A 20,785-nucleotide genomic window follows, 5' to 3' on the forward strand; every position below is an offset into this window, starting at 1 on the left:
GAGCACTGGGTGTTGTACGTTAGCGATGAATCGTGGGAATCTACCCCCAAAACCAAGAGCACACTGTATACACTGTATGTTAGCTAACTTAACAATATATTATTTAAAAAAAGAAAAGAAAAAAAGAAAAGAATAAATCACATAAGCCAAACAAGTTCATTGGGGGGAATATAATGGTTATTTGTTTTAGAATGGTATTGGATTGTTTTTAATGTTTTGTATTTGATATGCTTATAAGGAAGTCCTTCTCCCCATTTTTTTTTCTTTTCTACTTTCTTCTAGATCTATTGCTAAGGCTCAATCTAGCAAGCTATGCTGTGAAAACTAAAAGGAAATATTTTTTTGGTGATATCTTGTTCCCACTGACCCCACAGAATTCAAGAGTGAGCACTTTTACTGAGTCCCTAGAAATGTAATTTACTTGTAAAGATCCTCCTCTCTACCAGGATATAATCAGACAAATCTATTACACAAACAAAGCTATCTAAGAGGTTTTATATTTGAGAAAAAAATCCATCTAATTGGCTATGATCATGAACCATTAAGGAGCAAGAGTTGTACCTCCTGTGTGTACAATGACCTCCCAGGAGACTGGCCTGGTGAGCCTATTCTGTGGCTCACAGTGTCCCAACATTATGCTGGTAAGGAAGCTCATTTGCTGTCAGGTCACCAACTCTAGCAAATGTTAGAGACCCTGAGAAAAGATGAAGTCTTTTACTTTTAGGGACTACAAGTAGAGCCTGATAGAGATTAATTTTTTAGCTTTAGTTTTCTGATATTGGAATAGAAGAGCAAAGAGATCAATCATTAAATAAGTAAAATATTAACACTGGAAAATATCCACTTGATATAAAAGAAAGCAGCAAAGAAGGAACAAAAATTTTAAAAGTATGAGATATAAAAAACAAAAAATGAAATGGCAGATATAAATTCAACTGTATTATGATAATATTAAGTGTGAATGAATCAAACAGTCCAATCAAAAAGCAGAGACTTTTTTCTGACTAGATAAAACAAAAACAGGAACCAACAGGAGGCACATTTTAGATTCAAACAAAACAAAACCAAAAAGACCTACAAAAAGAAAAGGCCAAGACAGATGATTTCACTGGTGAGTTCTACCAAATATTTAAAAAAGGATAAATACCAATTCTTCACAACTCTTCCAAAGAATGTAAGAGAATGAATACTTCCCAGCTCATTCTATGAGGCCAATGTTACCTTGATACCAAAACAAGACAGAGACATCACAAGAAAACTACAGACATATGTTTCTTATAGTCACAAAAATCCTCAACAAAATACCAACAAATTGAATTCAGAAATAAATAACAAAGATTGTATACTGTGACCAGGTAGGATTTACCAGGAATGCAAGTTTGGTTTAACATACAAAAATCATTTAATGTAATATATCATATCAAGAGAATAAAGGACAAACATGTCACAATCATCCCAACAGACACAAATTCAATGTAATTTCTATCAAAATCCCAATTGCTTTTTTTTTTTTGCATAATGGACAAGCTTATAAACTAAATTCATGTGAAAATGCAAAGGATCACAAGTAGCCCAAACACTCTTAAACAAAAAGTACTCCAACGAAAAGAAAGTTGGATGATTCCTATTTTCCAATTTCAGAACTTACAGAGCTGCAATAATCAACTGTGTAGTACTGGAATAATGATAGGTACATAGATTAATGGTGAAATAATTGAGAGCCCAGAAATAAACCCTCACATTTATGGTCAACTCATTTTTGAGAAGAATGCCAAAACAATTAAGTGGGGAAAGAACCATCTCTTCAAGAATTGGTGTTGGGACAACTGGATGTCCAAGGGCAACAGAATAAAGAATACAGTACACCATACACAAAAATAAACTAAAAATGGATCAAAGGCATAAATGAGAGAGTTAAAGTTATAAAACTCTTAGAAGAAAACAGGACTAAAACTTCATAAGCAAACTATGGAGTATTACTCAGCAATTAAAAAAAAAGACGTGCTGATGCACCCTCAACATGATCCTTGAAAACAGTATGCTAAGTAGAAGAAGCAAGGAACAAAGGACCATGTATTATATATTCCATTTATATGAAAGAGCAAAAACAGGCAAATCAATAGAGATGGAAGGAAGATCAATGGTATCCTAGGACTGGAGTTTTGAGGGAGGATGGAGGATAATATCCAAAAAGTATGGGATGTCCCTCTGGGGAAATGAAAATCTTCTATAATTGATTGTGATGATAGTTGCATCACTGTGTACATACTAAAAGCCAATTTATTGTGTACTTTAAATGAATGAATTGGATGCTATGTGATTTATATCTCAGTCAAGATAAGAATATCTTTGGAAGGATAATGGGTATTGAACATTCAATCCTGGTTCTTTGTGGAATCTCCAAACAGAAGTCAATGCTCTGGCTGTAGTACTTGTTCGGCACCAAATACTCTACATTTACTGACCACACAACAATGAGGCTTCTATGCAAATAGGACAGGTCAAATAACCCCCAAAATATAATGAAACCAGCCATTTTTAGGATCATAAATAATGTTAGAAGTTTGTGATCATAGAGATGGAGTGAGAAGAAAAATTATCCAGAACTTGGAAATATACCAAAAGGATGACTAGATGTTTTGTTAACATCATACAATGGCACGGCTTTGCAAGCCTGCCTAAAGATCATCTGATTAAGGATGTGTACCTTTGTTTGATTCACCATTTACTGTTAATTTAAGGGTCCACATTTTACAACTCTGTGAAGTTAGATCCTAACTTGTAGAAGGTTTAATAAGATATAAAGCTGTTGGTCTGGTTTGGTTTGTCCCATAGAGATGTAAAGGATTTCTGTTAGAAAAGATAGCTCCAAAGTTGTGTTTATTGCCCTCTAGGGCCTTAACAACTTTGCCTCTAACTCATCAATCTGACTCCAGCATTGTCATCCTGCCGGTTCCTTCACTAAACATCTAAGTAAAATTGGTGTTTAATTTTGGTGGATGCATGCTCACTATATGTGTGTATAAAAATTATGTTATAAATATTTTCAAAATTACACTTTGACAAACACAGAGAGAACACTGTGCTGGAAACAGACCTCAGACTTCTTAAACTCATGCCATTCTTCCCAAATGCCCCAAATCCCCAAGCAAAAGAAGGTGTGTGATCGTGTAGTTTAGAGATTTTAAAAATTGAATTTGAGGGGTGCCTGGCCGGCTTAGTCAGTGGAGTGTGCAACTCTTGATCTTAGGGTTGTGAGGTCAAGCCCCGTGTGGCTACAGAGATTACTCAAAAATAAAATCTTTAAAAAAAAAATTGAGGGCAGCTGGGTGGCTCAGTCAGTTAGGCGTCTGACTTCAGCTCAGGTTGTGATCTCATGGCTCATGAGTTTGAGCCCTGTGTTGTGCTCTGTGCTCACAGCTCAGAGCCTGGAGCCTGTTTCAATTCTGGGTCTCTGTCTCTCTCTCTGCCCCTCCCCCACTCACGCTCTGTCTCTCTCTCTCTCTCTCTCTCAAAAATAAATAAACATTAGAATTTTTTTAATTGAATTTAAATCCTGGGTCTGGTACTTACTGTGTGACCTCAGGCAAAGTATTTAATGTCCATGGGCCTCAATGTTCCCTTCTACAAAATGTGAATGGCAATGCATTCCTCAAGAGGTTTTAGTGAGGATGAAGTAGGACCAGGTGAAATCACAAATGTGGAAGAGTCCATGACTGGTAAGCATCACTTATTTGTATACATAACACATCTGGAGTATATATTCATGTATTTTTTTTTTCTGGGCCCTGAAGTAGGTGTTCTATGCCCTATAGAGCATTAACTAATTCTGCATCTTATTTATCAGTCTTGTTTCAGTATTCTTTGTCATCTTATTGGTTGACTTACAGTATTTATAATTCTTCTCTTCCTGAATTTTCAATACAGACACCACACGTCCAGAATTAAAGGGAAAATGAAAGATCATTTACAGCAAACTCTTCCTTTTACATATGGGGAAACTAAGCTGAGGCTCACGAAGGTTGGGCAGCTCCCAAGGTCACCAGATGGCCATTGTCAAAGCCAGAATATGAACCCAGGGCTGTCCAACTACAGAGCCTAAATTCTATGTCATTGCAGTAATGATTTGGGGCAGGGTCTGATTTTATTAAGGCCTTCAGTTAGAGGTTGCAGTATTGGTGGTAACATTTTCCTTTCTATCACCAGCACCTGGTGCAGAATAATGCTCTTTTGTGGAGTGAATAAATGATAGAATATGGAGGGGAAGATGAGGGGTCTAAGACTTCTCTTTCTGGTTCTGAGGTTGTGCCTGAAGGATTGAAAACTGATTGTATTAGTGATGGTTCTCCAAAGAAACAGAACCAATCTGATGGTGTGTGTATGTGTGTCTGTGTGTAAAGAGAAAGAGAGCTTGATTTATTTTAAAGAACTAGTGCATATGATTGTGGAGGCTGACAACTGTGAAAGATTTCACAGGCTAGGCCGGTGGGCTGAGCCCCAGCTGACATTACAGCTGTGGTCCAAAGGCAGTCTGCTGGCAGAGTTCCATCTTCCTTGGGCTTGGTCAGTCATTTACTTAAAAAAAAATTTTTTTAATTTTTTTTTTTTTATTTCTAGGAGAGAGAGAGAGAGAGAGCGTGAGCAGGGGAGGGTCAGAGAGAGAGGGAGTGACAGACTCTGAAACAGCCTCCAGGCTCTGAGCTGGCAGTCAGCACAGAGCCCGACGTGGGGCTCGAACCCACGAACCATGAGATCATGACCTAAGCGAAAGTCGGACGCTTAACCAACTAAGCCACCCAGGCGCCCCTTCTTAAAAAAATTTTTAATGTTTTATTTATTTTTGAGAGGTGGGGAAGGGCAGAGAGAGAGGGAGACACAGAATCAGAAGCAGGCTTCAGGCTCCAAGCTGTGAGCACAAAGCCTAACTCAGGCCTCAAACCCAAGAACCATGAGATCATGACCTGAGCTGAAGTCGGACACTCAACTGACCGAGCCACCTAGGTGCCCCTAGTCAGTCTTTTTCTTAAAGCCTTCCATTGATTGGGTGAGACCTACTCCCATTATGCAGGGTGATCTGCTTTATTCAATGTCTACCTATGAAAATGTGAATCTCATCTAAAAAAAACAAAAAACAAAAAACAAAGACAAAACCAAAAAGCCTTCACAGCAACACCAAGAAGTGTTTGACCAAGTATCTGGAAACCATGGCCTAGCCAAGTTGAAACATAAACCCCACATTTGTGTTCCCTTCTGCTTATGTCAGGTCAAACAAAATCTTAACTAGGTAATTGAATCTAGGATATAAAAACTCTCTCAGATTCTAAAATAGGCCAAAATATTTTGTCTAGAGATGGGGGGATCATGGAGGTTATGGAGGCTCGAGCAAATCTCGGAGGTATGTTGGGGCTTTGGGCTTGAAGCCAAGCTGAGGGCTGACTTAGAACCAAAGAGTGTCAGTTGAAGATAGGCAGATCTTAGTTCACTCTAAGGAGGATTGTTTTGAGAGCTGCCTGAAAATAGAACAGAATGGGCTTTCTTGAGATGTCATGAGCTCCCTAACACTGGAGGTATGCAAGCAGAGAGATGTTGCAGAGGACTCCACTGGTGGAGGGCAGGGGTGAGTGACTGCACACGGACACGATGGAAAGGGCACTAAACTGGCTCTAAACGGTTCTAATCCATGGCTCCTTGTGCTGGCTCTATCACTAGCGTGCTATGTGACCTTCAGTGAGTCCCCATCCCTCTCGAGGTCTTTTGGCCCCCAAAGTGGAACGAAGGGAGTTGAATTAGATATTCTTTGAAGTCACTTGCATACCAATATCCTTTCAAAGCTAAGGACCCAGGATGTGAAGATTGCTCTAGTTTTGAGTTACAAGCAAACCCATGCAGGACCACCCGTCTGTTCCACATACCTAAGTATCTGGCTCAGACACCAGCTCCCTCCTTACAGATTCCTCAACAGCTCAAATCTCCCCAAAGAGTCGGGCACTGGGCAGCAGGACTTCTGAGTCGACTGTTCTCTCCCTTCCCTTATTTCCCTGGAACAATTTCCAAGAGCATTTCCACCGTACAGATCTGTGGGCGACATGCCATCTAACTCTTTGGGGAAGCCCCGCTGGCTTGCTAACTTTCAAAATAAATTTTGATTTCATTTCGTTTGAATTCCTGATGCAAGAATTTTTATTTTAATTCCTAGATACAGGCATTTTTAATTCTAACTGTTTTTATTTTAGCCAAAAGACTTCATCGGATTAGTGACTGGGCAAGAAGATAAAATGATGGAGTTTTCCAAACATGTGGAATTTGAGATTAAAAAAACAAGTTGTTGTGCAGACAGGAAGAAAGAAATGGAGACAGAAGGGTTCCACATTATAGCTTTCAAGTGGAGTGATAGTCACGTGGTCTCATGCGTGTGGTTGTAATTATATGCATTAATTCTCATGGCTTCATTCCAAGTGTTCAATTATCACAATCATGTAGCTGAGAGAGAAGAGAATGCCTATTACTGGCTGATATCACAGTCCAGCCAGCATAATTCTTGAAGGAAACAGTGGCATTAAGAAAGAAAATGTGTGTGTGTGTGTGTGTGTGTGTGTGTGTGTGTGTGTAATAAAAGCCTTTGCCTTTATTTTTTTCCCAAAAAAGATGAAAGAAAACTTCTTTAGCATTTGCCCTGTAGCAAGGATCTTACATGCATCATACCACTTAATCCTTGCAGCAATTCTGTGATGCAAATGTTATTAACCCTCATTTTACAGATGGGAAAACAGAGACGCAAAGAGGACAAGCTGACTGGCCTAAGATTACTCAGCCAGGAAGTGACAGGACCGTTTCCAAATGTCCTCCAGCTGACTCACTGAGTGTAACCATCCCTGTGCTGTTCCTCTGTTCTCTGCTCTGTGTGAAGGAGTAATCCCTGCCCTGGCTAATGTGTGATACACAGTGTACAAGCACAAACTATTAGATGTGTGACTATGATAGAGAGCAAAAGACCGGAGTTGAGAGAATTGAAGGAAAAAAATGGTTTTGAAACCTAAACCCAGTGCTATTAAATTTTAGAGCGTTTTGTTAAATATCACTCATTTACTTTATTTTTTCTTTTTCTTTTTCTTTTCTTTTCTTTTTTTTTTTTTTGAGAGCGAGAGAGAAAGGAAGAGAGTGGAATCAGGGAAGGGGCAGAGAGAGAGGAAGAGAGAGAATCGCATGCAGGCTCCAAGCTGTCTGCCCCAGAGTCCAATGTGGGGCTTGATCCCACAAACTGTGAGATCATGACCTGAGCCAAAATCAAGAGTCGGACACTAAACCTACTGAGCCACCCAGGCACCCCTATTTTTTTTGTCTTTATTCCTGAATTACTTTTTTTTCTTACTCTTTTTAATGTTTAATTATTTTCAAGAGACAGAGCATGAGAGGGGGAGGGGCAGCGAGAGGGAGACCCCGAATCTGAAGCAGGCTTCAGGCTCCAAGCTGTCAGCACAGAACCTGATGTGGGGCTTGAACTCATGAATAGCGAGATCATGGCCTGAGCCAAAGTCAGACGCTTAACTGACTGAGCCACCCAGGCACCCCTATTCTTTTTTTTTTTTTTAAGTTTATTTATTTATTTTGAGAGAGAAGAAGTGAGAGAGAGGGCAGGGAAAGGGCAGAGAGAGAGGGAGGAAAGAGTATCCCAAGCCGGCTCTGTGCCATTAGCCCAGAGCCTGATTTTTTTTTTAATGCTTATTTGTTTATTTTGAGAGACAGAAAGAGAGAGGGAGGGAGAGAGAAAGAGAGAGAGAGAGAGAGAGCACACAAGAGGGGAAGGAGCAGAGAGAAGGAGAGACAGAATCCCAAGCAGGCACCATGCCATCAGCACAGAGCCTGATGAGGGGCTGGAACGCACAGACAGTGAGATCATGACCTGAGCCAAAATCAAGACTCAGTCACTTAACCAACTGAGCCACCCAGGCACCGCCCTGAATTACTTCTTTTTAAAAAATTATTTATTTACTCATTGAAGTAATCTCTACAACCAAAATGGGGCTTGAACTCACTCTGAGATCAAGAGTCACATGCTCTTCCTGCTAAGCTAGCCAGGCGCCTTTACACATTTATTTTAAATCGGCGTGTAAGTTTTATTTGTCCATCTGGATTCACCCTCCACACGCTCTCCAGCCTGCGATGTGCATGGGAGGTGCGTCTGTCCAGGTTGTAGCCCCGGTCAGTGTAGCTAGCCCACATCAGTGGGACACCATCCGAGCCGTGTCTGAGTCCCTTGGGCCTCCCCCACCTCAGCTCTCCCCAGGCTCTCAGCTGCCAGCCTCTGCTCCTTTGTGGCAGAGGGCTTTTCCCACACAAGCTCAGTCTGCCAGTCTGGCAATCCAAAAGCACTTAGGAACTCACACTCATCCCCAGGAGCAGCCCTTGGCCAGAGACGCTAAAGTCATAAACACCCTGACTCCTTGACCCTTTGGTGGAGAACATTTTGAGGCGTGTGTTTCCATTGTTCCCCAGCGTATCTCTGTGGGACTCAGCTCCAGTCACCCACCTGCACTGCCAGTTTAATAACAGTCTTATTGGCCACCTCCTCTTCCCTGTATCAGTTCCTCCCTCCTCGACCAGCTTCCCCGAACCTCTCCATAAATGATTGCACTGAAACCCTCATAGCATAGTCTCCTCAGAGGGAAGCTGAACTAAGATAAGTTTCCTTGATGTCTGGCTTCCTGTTGCATTCACCTAAGGGGAGAGAGCAGCAGGAGCTGAGGCATTTCGCATTCTACCTTCCACCCTGGGGATGCCAAAGCCTGGCTCTGTCCTGGACCCAAAGGTGCCAGCTCCTGTCAGGGGGCCCTCTTCACATCACTCTGACTCCACATTCCAGGAAGTACTCCGTGCCCTTACCCCTCAGGCTTCAGGCCATAAATGGCACCTCATGTTTACTAACCCTGGGGTGCTCCAGTATTCTTTGTGATTGTGCTACACTCCACTCACCCCTTTAAGCAAAAACACTAACTCAAAAAGATACATGCACCACCATGTTCATTATATACAATGTTCATTATATACAATGGCCATGGTATGGAAACAACCTAAGTGTCCATCGGTAGATAAGTGGATGAAGAAATTGTGCTATAGATGCAATGGATATTGTTTGACCATAAAAACAAATGAAATCTTGCCATTCGTGACAACATGGCTGGACCTCACGGGCATGTGTGAAGTGGAATAAGTCACCAGAGGAAGACAATTATCATATGATCTCTTCACTTATGGATATGTCCTGGAATGTCCTACAGATGGAATCTAAAAACAAACAGAAAAACTTCCCTGTGAGGGCAGGGAAATTCTCAGATGAAATATTGATGGCTCAAAATCTAAAAGGGCCCTCCAGAAATGAATTGTTAAGAGGCACGCAAGAGGCAAAGATGGGGGTGTGGGCAAGACTAGAAATCCTGATCATTCAAACATAATAAAAGAAATAATCCAGCGCTCATTCAGTAAGCTAGAGACCCAGTTTAACTTCAGACAAACCACTTCCTCTGTCTGAACCTGTTTTTCCACTTGTATATGAAGGAATTAGACTAAACTCTGTGGTCTAATGGCAAATGCTTACATACCAACCTAATATGTTCTATGCTCTTACCCTCTTGACCTTTTATTCACTTGTTTACCTTCACAGCAAAGGGTAAAGCTTACTTGGAAGAGCCCCTGACACCATTCCAAATGGCCTGCCCTCTCCCACAGCAGCATCCCCTTCTCAGCCCGAGCAGGAGCTCTGAAGATATCATGAATGTGTTTAGCAGTGGACTGGCTCCTTCTCCGGGCCTCTTGTGAAATATGCTTTCCTGTGTGGTAATCATGCTTTGTGATTTGGAACGAAGTAAACTAGACACTGGACCAGTTTCAATCCCCTTGTTTTAAACATAAAACCGTCTGATTTTTTCTGTGATGTTTTTGTTTTGACTTCAGAAAGAAGAAACAGATAGTCTTGATAAGGAAATAAACTCCCAGTAGCTGAATTCAGCCAAACCATGAATTGGATTCTCCCCTGGCCCAGCAAGGGCCCCTGGGCTCTGTGACTCCAACCCACCCATCATGTGGTAGTCTGGGTGCATGATGTCCCCGGGTTGGACACCAGGAAATCCTGTAGGCTCTACCTTCAAAATACAGTCAGAATTTCTGGTCCATGGCACTGTCCTGTCCTTCCTGGATTACTGCAGTAATCTCCACTCTGACCCCTTGCTTCTATCTTTGTCTTTATGTAGTTCCTTCTCAAAATAGCATCCAGGGTGACCCTTGTAAAATGTAAGTTAAATCATGTCACTGCTCTGCTTGAAATCCTGCAATGGCTCCCCACTTCCTTCAAAGGAAAAATCCGATGTCCTTAAAATGCCCTTCAAGATCCTACATGAGCTACACCTCCCCTTACCTCTGGGACTTCTCTCCTAAACTTCTCCCCCTTGGTCACTCCTTAACAGCTGCTCTCCTTCCTTGCTGTTCCTTAGCTAGGCCATAGAGACTTTGCTGTCCTCTGCTTGGAAGTGTCAGATAGCCACCAGCCTACTTCCCACGTCCTTCAAATATTTGCTCATATCCTACCTTCTCATGAGGCCTACCCTGACCACTTTATCTAAAATTGCAACCTGCCTCCCTTCCCTTATTTCCTTCTAAAAGAAGGAATTGCTTAAAGATCAAAAGGGAAGTATTTTTTTTTTATTTGCTGACTTCCATCTGCCAGCAAATTCCAGATAGTTGAAGGTAGTATTCATCCATTCAGCACGTGCTTATTGAGTGCCTGCTCTGTGTCAGACACTGAGTTAAGAGGAACTCAATATTCAATTTCATTTTATTCACATCTGTAATCAATACACTGGTAGTCTTCTAGAAGCCAGGCTTGGAGGGAAGTGGTAAATTGTGTAGAGATGCAGGTCCAGCCAAGTGTAGTGAAGGCAATGAACTTGGAATGAAGACCTGTGTTCAAGCCCTAGCTTCACATCTAACTTCCTCTGTGGTCTTAACAAGTCCCTTCCCTTTTCTGGGCTGGCTTTAGTTCATCTTTACAATACGGAGAGTGGACTAGTTAATCTTTAAGGTCACTTCTGGCTCTACTGTTCCATGATTTTACCCTTATTTCACTGAGAGCTGCGGTCTCTTGAGCTAATGGTGAGTTCCCAAGGGTGACTGGGCAAACAAGCTGGGGAGGAGGAAATGAGTGACACGCATGGCCACGAGCTGTCCCTTGTGAGCCAGCACTTCAGGGGCCAGAGGTCTGCCTTAAGCAGCAACAGCAGCAGTTGAGTAACAGCTGCATTGGTTAACTCGAGGTCACCCTGTGCATCCTCCTGCTGAAAAAGGACACTCGTACTCACATCTCCACATCCGTAGGAGAGCACAGAGGAAGTGTTCCGTGACACTGACATCAGCTTTCTGTTGGTCTACTAAGACCTGAGAAGGGAGAGTGAGAGGGACAGACTTTGCTTTGGCTTGAGGCGTGTGTGGGAAATTCCCAGGGAAGCCAAGGGGAGTTTTCTAGAGGTGGGAAATGCACGTATCTCTGATGAGAAGGATGCAATCCCAGCAACTTCCAGGGCAAACTCGAACACACTATCCATTAGCATTCCACTTACTCTCGCATTTGCTTCCTTTCTTCTTTTTTAAGTGTCGTTGGAGGAGTGACTGGTTTCTTACTCGGCTGTGGATATGGATTAACTGATGTGGGATGAAGCAGGGAAGGGCATTTATGGACTGAGAAAACAGAATATGGTACCTGGAGTCAGAAATTTTGTGGCATATTTCTTTGACTCTCTGGACCTCATTTTCACTACCTGAAAAATGCAGGCGTTAGAATAGGATCTTTCTAGCATCTGATGATTCTAAGTCCCCCTACTTACACCTACATACCCCTACTACACTGGGATGCTATTGTAGGCAGGGGCCAGCAACTCCAACCCAAGGTTACTTCCCATTGCTGGCAAGCCTGCAGGTTGGCATGGTAAGCCTTGGAAACCAAGCCAGGTATCGTCCTGTGCTCTCATTTTCTCACTGCTCCCAGGGCCTGCCTCCCAGGCCTGTGCCTGTGCCTTGCTACTGCCCGGGGCCCATGCTGGTAACTATCTATACCCTGGGGATTCTGTTTCCAGTGACTGCCCATCACTGAGCAACGGGAACTCAGTCTCCCCTAATTGAGATAGGCAGGCTGTCTTGGGAGGTGAAGGCACCCAAACACGGGTCACTAGGGTAGAAAGTTAAACTGACCATGGCGGTGGTTTCTCTCTCCTGTTCCCCTTTACCACACTCCCTTGTCACTGGCCTTTCTCCCTCTTTGCTGAGAAAAGGTCTCTAACTTGGGACAACGTGTGCCTACCAGCCTGCAGTAGGCAACACAGGGAGATGGAACAGAAGGTTTCTCTCTTGTCATTTGGCTACATAATGTCCTTGATTTTTGTCTTTTGGCCTGCAAAGCCTGGAAATATTTGCTATCTGGCCCTTCACAGAACAAGCTTGCCAACCGGTGGGCTGTAGTATAATCTGTAAAAAGGTAAAGTATGGAGTTAGATGACCTGAGTTCATGCACTTCCTATTGGCAAGACCTTGGGCAACGTCCTTAATTTCTCTGAGCCTGTTTCCTCACCTGTAAGACTGAGTGAATAGCTAGAGCATCTGCCGGATAGGCTTGCTGTATAAATGTTAGGTGACTTGTGAACAACACCAATCAGGTGTAATGTAGCAATTTGCACACATAGCACATAGTCCCAGATGCATGTCACCAAATAAAATTTACTGAGTCCCTAATCTGGGCCAGGCCCTTTGCTAGGCCATGGTCTGGAAGGGAAGACAGGCTTGTTAAAAAACAAAGGCAATGTAGTGTGTCAGTTGCCCTAACAGGACACAGCTGTGGGACAAAGGCAAGTGGTCCAAGTCCCTCTTTGCAGGTTCAGACAAAGTTCCACTGAGGAAATTAACCTCGAGCTGGCAAGCAGATAAAGGTTATTCCTGGCTCACAGAATTGCATGTACACAGACATGATGGCAAACAAGGACACGGCACATTCTCATTGGTGGCCTGGAGTGCAAGTGGGAGATGTTTGGAAGATGTGGCTGAAGAGGTAGGCAGGCCCCAGAGCCTGGGGTGGGGGTGGGAGGCCTTATACGCGATCCCAAGGGTTTGGGGAGTCTCCTATAGGGAAAGCTAAACAACCACAAAAAACGGCCAAGATCAAAAGGGCCAAAAGTGGCTCAGTTGGTTAAGTGTGCTACTTTGGCTCAGGTCATGATCTCACAGTTTGTGGATTCGAGCCCCAAATCGGGCTCTGTGCTGACAGCTCAGAGCCTGGAGCCTGCTTCAGATTCCATGTCTCCCTCACTCTCTGCCCCTCCCCCACTCATGCTCTGTTTCTCTCTGTCTCAAAAATTAATAAACATAAAAAAAATTAAAAACAAAATATGGCTTTCAGTAACATTCTGGCTCAACATGAATAGCCAACCAAGCAGCAGTCAACAAGCTATAGTACATCCGAGAGCAAAATTATAAAACTGAATGAAGGTGGTGGCTATGAGGACCAAGAGATGAGTTATTTAGGAGGTAGAATCGAAAGGGAAGATCCACCCAGGAAGTGCCCAGGTTTTTGGCTGGGGCAGTTACATTCAGAGCAAGGGTATAGCTACGACAGCAGAGGCAGGGATATGGGGAGAGGTAAGGAGCTCTGTAAAAACAATTCAAAGTTGAGTCTGTGGACAGTTATCCAGAATGAAGGCACAGCTGCAGTCCTCTGCCATGTTTACACTTGGGAAATACGCAGCAGGCAGCACTACCACCACATTTCCTGGGCAGGGCCCCTCAGAGGGGCCAGGAGAGGTCTGATGAAACAGTGGCTTTTTTTCTTCCCCCTCTGTTCACTTACTATGCTTTTAGATGACTGTGCAGATTCAATGCAGAGAAACCTGTGATTAATGCAGTTTTCTAGTAGGAAACCAAAATGAAAAAGATGGCCCAGGTAAATGGCCAGCATGGGTCAGAGTAGCCTGCCAGGATTTTCTTTTTAAATAATTTTGATGTTCTAGCATAATATTTGTCACATCTCGGCAACTTTTAATTTTTTTATATATTAAAAAAAATTTTTTTTAATGTTTGTTTATTTTTGAGAGAGAGACAGAGACAGAGTGCAAGTTGGGGAGGAACTGAAAGAGAGGGAGACACCAAATCTGAAGCAGGATCCAGGCTCTGAGCTGTCCACATAGAGCCCAATACGGGGCTCAAACTCCTGAACCATGAGATCATGACCTGAGCCGAAGGCCACTTAACTGACTGAGCCACCCAGGCGCCTCTCGGCAACTTTTTAAATGTTTTGCTTATTTTTGGGAGAGAGGGTGCGTGCAAGCAGGGGAGGGACAAAGAGAGAAGGGGGCAGAGGATCCAAAGCAGACTCTGCACTAAGAGCAGTGAGCCTGATGTAGGGCTCAAACCCATAAACTGCAAGATAATGAACTGAGACAAAGTCAGACACTCAACTGACTGAGCCACCCAGGTGCCCAGCCAGCCAGGATTCTTAAGCTGTAGAGGACCCTGAGCCTTTGATGTGAGGGCTCAATTTCAGGCCCTCTCTGCAAGATCTCATTTGACCAAAGTGTGACTGACTTTGGTTTTTTTAGTTGTTATTGTGGATTTACTCTGAAGGATTCGTTAGAGAAATGAAAACCCCTTTGGATTTTTCATTCATGGTATAATTAGAGACCATTTCTTACATATGCCTAGTACTTCATAGCTTAAAAAGTGCTTTCATAGCCATGGTGATTTTCTATTTTCACCAATGCAGGAATTATTTTTCCCATTCTATGTGTCATGAAACAAGACTCACAGGTGAAAATGTCTTTTTCAAGATCACATAGCTAGAGAGTGCAAAACTATTCACCCATATTTGATAATATTCCGTGTTGGCAGAACAATAGGGAAATGGGAGACTTGGATATTTACCGTAAGAGTATATACTGGTTTGGTCTTTTCACAAGAGCTCATTGCCAAAAATTACTATTAAAAAAAGTTTTTTTTAAGGTTTGTTCATTTTTCAGAGACAGAGACAGAGTGTGAGTTGGGGAGGGGCAGAGAGAGAGAGAGAGAGAGACATAGAATCGAAGTGGCTCCAGGCTCTAAGCTGTTAGCACAGAGCCCGACATGGGGCTCGAACTCATGGACCATGAGATCATGACCTGAGCTGAAGTCGGATGCTTAACCAACTGAGTCTCCCAGGCAGCCCCTACCAATAATTATTAACTATGGTTACCAGTTATCTGGCAGCTCAACTTTTGGGTCTCTACCTTAGCCTCAGCTTCCCTTAGACAGCAGAGAGCCCAAAATGAGAGCTTTCAGGCAAGGGGCTAAGAAAAGTCAACCAGTTGGAAGAAAGACCAGTACAAGGGCATGTCATCACGCTGGTTATTACTGCATGCAACTAGGGCTCTATCTTGCTGGTACCCCCTAACGTCACACTGAGAATGCCTGGGAGAAAGGAGAGGGGGGCATTTATTCATAAGTTCCCACCTACATTGGTGAACGACTGTCCCATAAAATGTTAACTCCTCACACTTCCAAGTTTGCCAAGTGGATTCCCAGAGGAATCCCAAGAAGGTATTCATGTAGTAATCACATAGTTAAAAGTAAAAAGGTTTAGGGAGGACCTGGGTCTGGGGACTGGAATTGGCACTGGAACGCAGATGTCCACAGTGAGGTCTAATTTTCAAAGTCTGACAGGTAGGGCTCTGTGGACATGGAATCATGGCGAATAGAATCCAGCCCCCTGAAGGTGGGGAGAGAGCCCTACCAAGAGATAGGCAGAAACTGAGGGTTGATGGCAGGGGGAGGGGGGCAGGGAGATGGGAAAAGGGGTGATGGGCATTGAGGAGGGCACTTGTTAGGATGAGCACTGGGTATTGTATATGAGCGATGAATCACAGAAATCTACCCCCAAAGCCAAGAGGACACTGTATATACTGTATGTTAGCCAACTTGACAATAAATTATATTTAAAAAATTAAATAAATAAAACTTAGAAATAAAAATAAGTAAAAATAAAAAGAGATAGGCAGGATGCTCCCTATTTCTGCCATTGGAGACTCTCCATGTTCCCTAGCACAGTGGGCAAAGACTATCTGATATCCTGCCAGGCAATGGCCAGAAGGCAGTGGACACATGGCTCACCGTGCTCAGTCCTGGGGCCAAAGACAGAAAATTAAACAAGTGATTATCTAGCCACAGTGGTTCTCCAAATCTGTGGGCATGAGAGTCACCTGGAAGCTTAACAAAGGTTTAGATTTCTGGGCCCCACTCCCAAAATTCTAATCTGGGTCTTGATAAGGGCCTGGAATCCTCGTTTATAATGGTAATTCTCAGGTAATTCTAGGGTAGGTGGTCCAGGTCCACACTTGAGAAACACTGCCCTGGGGCCAAGACACTGAGCCCTTTGGGAGCAGTCACTATCTCATTTATCTCTGCTTCCCTCCCCAATTCCTGCCACAAAGGGGCAAAATAGTCACCCATTAAATTGAGTTGTTTGACACTCCAAAAAGTGTCTGTTTCACATGGAGACAGCTTGGGTCCATAGCCTCCCTCTACCTGCAGTCTCTGGGACTTGATTTTACCAGAGGAGTTTAGTCCAGTCTCAGCAGAGACTAGGTTATGAGCAAGAAGGCCAAAGAATTCATTAACAGGAAGAAATGGCTGCAAAGGAGTTGGCTGCTAATACATTTTCTTGTAGGAGCAGAGTCTACCCGTGAAACTATTGCTTGGTGAATAAGAGGTCAGAGTAAATGGAATGTACTGACTTTTAGGCTTAAATTGTTAAAATGGGACATAACCTCTGAGATAACATATAGGAGAACATTGTATAAATCAAAAAGCACTATATTGCACTAACATCATCATAGTAAAAAATATGCTAGACAGAACACCTAAATGTATAAAGCAAATACTGACAGATCTGAAAACAGAAAATGACAGTACAACAAGGGAACTTCAGACCTCTACTTACAATAATGAACACAACATCCAGACAGAAGACAATAAAGGAACAGTTGACTTGAACAACACGATAGGCCAAATGGACCTAACAGATATTAACTGAATATCCCACCTAACAGCCGTAGAAAACACCTTCTTCTCAAGCACATGCGGATCTTCCTCTAGGATAGATCACATGTTGGGCCACAAAATCACCATTCAAAATTAAGAAGATCAGGGGCACCTGGGTGGCTCAGTCGGTTAAACATCCAACTTTGGCTCAGGTCATGGCCTTGCAGTCCATGAGTTTGAGCCCCACATTGGGCTCTGTGCTGACAGCTCGGAGCTAGAAGCCTCCTTCAGATTCTATGTCTCCCTCTTTCTTTGCCCCTCCCCCACTCACGCTCTGTCTCTGTCTCCCTCTCAAAAATAAATAAACATTTAAAAAATTTTTTAGGGATGCCTGGGTGGCTTAGCCGGTTAAGCGTCTGACTTCCGCTTAGGTCATGATCTTGCGATTCGTGGGTTTGAGCCCCACGTCGGGCTCTGTGCTGACTGCCAGCTCAGAGCCTGGAACCTATTTCAGAGTCTATGTCTCCCTCTCTCTCTGACCCTCCCCTGCTCATGCTGTCTCTCTCTCTCTCTTCTAGAAATAAATAAAAAATTTAAAAAAATTTAAAAAATTAAAAAAATTTTTAAGTTAAGATAAAAATTATTCCAAATGTCTTCTCTGAACATAATGGAATGAAACTAGAAATCAGTAACAGCAAGAAAATGGGAAAATTCAGAAATACATGGGAAGTAAACAACACACTTGAACAACCCCTGGGTCAGAGAAGAAATCAAAAGGGAAATTTAAAAGTATTTTGAGACAAGTGAAAATGAAAATATAGCATACTAAAAGTTATGAGATGCATGGGGCGCCTGGGTGGCTTAGTTGGTTAAGCGTCCGACTTTCGCTTAGGTCATGATCTCGTGGTTCGTGGGTTTGAGCCCCACGTCAGGCTCTGTGCTGACTGCCAGCTCAGAGCCTGGAGCCTGTTTCAGAGTCTGTGACTCTCTCTCTCTCTGACCCTTCCCTGCTCACGCTGTCTCTCTCTCTCCTAGAAAAAAAAAAAAAACATTAAAAAAAAAAGTTATGAGATGCAGAAAAAGCAGTACCAAAAGTTAAGTTCATAACAATCAATGCCTATATTAAAAAAGAAGAAAGATCTCAAATAAAAAACCTAACTTTACACTTCCAAGGAGGTAAGAAGAAGAACAACAACAACAAACTAAGCCCAAAGTTAGCAGAAGGAAGGACATAATAACGAAGTAACAATCAGAGCGGAACTAAATCAAACAGAGAATAAAGTAATAGAAAAACAACAACAAAAGTAAGAACTGTTGGGGTTTTGTTTTTTTTTTTACTGTCCCAAATTATATATTAAGTAAGAATTTTACAAACATTACTGTATTAGTGGTAACTGTGGAGCCAGAGAGTATTGGTCTTCTCCAAGCTGCAGGGCCAGAACCACCAATAGTATGGAGGAACTTGGACCCTTTCCAAGGCCATGGCTCTTGCAGCCCGCAGATGTCAGCCCTCACATCTCCCTGTGCTCGTGGACTGGTGTGGTGATCCACTGGGTGTCAGGATTTCTTCTGATAGCTTTATTGAATGGATCAATAAGGACAACCTCACAGAACTTGTATGTGGAATCTTCACCTACCCAGTAAGAATTCAAGACTCTCAGAGGGCATCCAGCTCACTCCTTTACAACAGACTGAAGACTTTGGGCAAACTTTAGCTAGTTGACACCATGATGGACGGGCTTGCCATATGTAGCACCCTTAGGAACTGGGTGTTTGCGGTCACCATGTCACACACAAATCTGATATGTAACATAACCTTGCTTGGCATTGTACCCCAGTCTGTGTGCTTTATTGGGCCTGGTTGGATGAGGGCTGGGGGGGGTTGTGACCCCACCAGAGAACTGGTGATACAGTCAGCAGCACACCCTGAGAAGAAAGCACATTACACCAGACTGCTTCTTCCTTCACAGCTCCTGGATGTACTTGTAAGTGCCCATCTTGGCTTACCTTTGAGCTGATGGCTGCCACCAGATGGAAAGGCAGAGATTTTTTTTTTAAGATAAATATAACTTGGGCACCTGGGTGGCTCAGTCAGTTAAGCATCTGACTTCAGCTCAGGTCATGTTCTTGCAATTCATGAGTTCAAGCCCTGCGTCGGGCTCTGTACTGACAGCTCAGAGCCTGGAACCTATTTCAGATTCTTTGTCTTCCTCTCTCTCTGCCCCTCCCCTGCTCGTACTCTGTCTCTCTCAAAAAATAAATCAGCATTAAAAAATCTTTTTTAATTAAAAAAAAGATAAATATAACTAACAAACCCCTAGCTAGATTAAGACAATAATGAGAAGACTCAAGCAAAGTCATAAATGAAAGCAAACACATAACAATGGTGCCTGCAAAATAAAAGGATCATATAGGTTATTATGAACAATTTTATGCCAAAAAACTGGATAACCTAGATAAATGGATAAATTCTTAGAAATATACAACCTACTAAAATTTAATTAAAAAGAAATAGAAAGCCTGAACAGACCCATAACAAATAAAAAGACTGAATCAGTAATCAAAACTTTCCAATAAGAAAAGCCCAGGACCAGATGGCTTCACTGGTGAATTCAAACATTCAAAGAAAAATTAATATCAATCTTTTAAAATTCTTTTAAAAACAGAAGAGGAACCACTCCCAAATCCTTATCATGAGGCCAGCATCACCTTGACTACAAAAACAGACAAAGACATCACAAGAAAAGAAAACTACAGGCCAATATCCCTATACAAACAAATCAAATTCAGTAACACATTAAAAGGAACATATGGCCACTGGGATGCAAGGATGGTTCAATGTATACAAATCAATCAATGTGATACAAGACAATAAAAAAAATTAAAGAAATCACACGATCATCTCAATAGACACAGAAAAGGTATTTGACAAAGTTCAGATCCATTCATTATAAAAACTCTCAACAAAATGAGTATAGAAGGAACTTACCTCAACATAATAAAAGCCATATGTGAAAAGGCCACAAATAAGGGAAAAACTTAGAAGCTTTCCTTCTTAGATCTGGTACAAGGCACGGATGCTCACTTTCATAACTTCTATTCCACATAGTACTTGAAGTCCTAGCTGGAATAATTAGGCAAGAAAAATAAACAAAAGGCATATAAATCAGAAGAGAAGAGGTAAAATTATCTATGTTTGTAGATGATATTATCACATATGTAAAAAAAACTCTGGACTCAACAAAAAAACTGCTGTGTCATAGACTCTGGGTCTAGAGTTCTTTTTGTCCAGGATGCAGGATTAAAATATGAGAGATGGCTAACGTCCAGGAAAAGACGAGAGTCCAGAGGAAGTGTCCTTGCTCTGTGTTTATTAGGATCAAAAGGCTTACAAGTGTGATGGATGTGCACAAAGAGACAATGGATTTGTGAACATTAACTCATGGGCATGAGGGAAAGGGAATTTTGAAGATATGCGGTGTTAGGGGTTTGGGTAAATACAAAACAAAATCCTGGCACCGGGCAGACGGTTGTTAACAGCAGACATGAGACTCCATGTCTATTTATCCTAGGGGATAAGACAGAGCATGCTACCTCAGGGTCAACAAGGCACCTTTCTTTTGTTAATTAGCTCCACTCTGGGCAACTTTGCCCTACCGGTCTATAGCCCTATTTACCAGTTTATCTAATTTGGTCCTTTCTTCCTGTGAAAGCAGCTTTCTGTCATGGTACTAAATTGGGGGCT

General features: G+C 42.5%; 1 pseudogene; it reads right to left on the reverse strand.

The window, feature by feature from the left end:
* Positions 1 to 18,424: 18,424 nt before the first annotated feature.
* On the reverse strand, positions 18,425 to 19,037 carry LOC144235485 (large ribosomal subunit protein eL15 pseudogene; annotated as a pseudogene).
* Positions 19,038 to 20,785: the final 1,748 nt, after the last annotated feature.

The sequence above is a fragment of the Crocuta crocuta genome, unplaced genomic scaffold (assembly GCF_008692635.1).
Source record: "Crocuta crocuta isolate KB4526 unplaced genomic scaffold, BGI_CrCroc_1.0 scaffold340, whole genome shotgun sequence".
Lineage (NCBI taxonomy): Eukaryota > Metazoa > Chordata > Mammalia > Carnivora > Hyaenidae > Crocuta > Crocuta crocuta.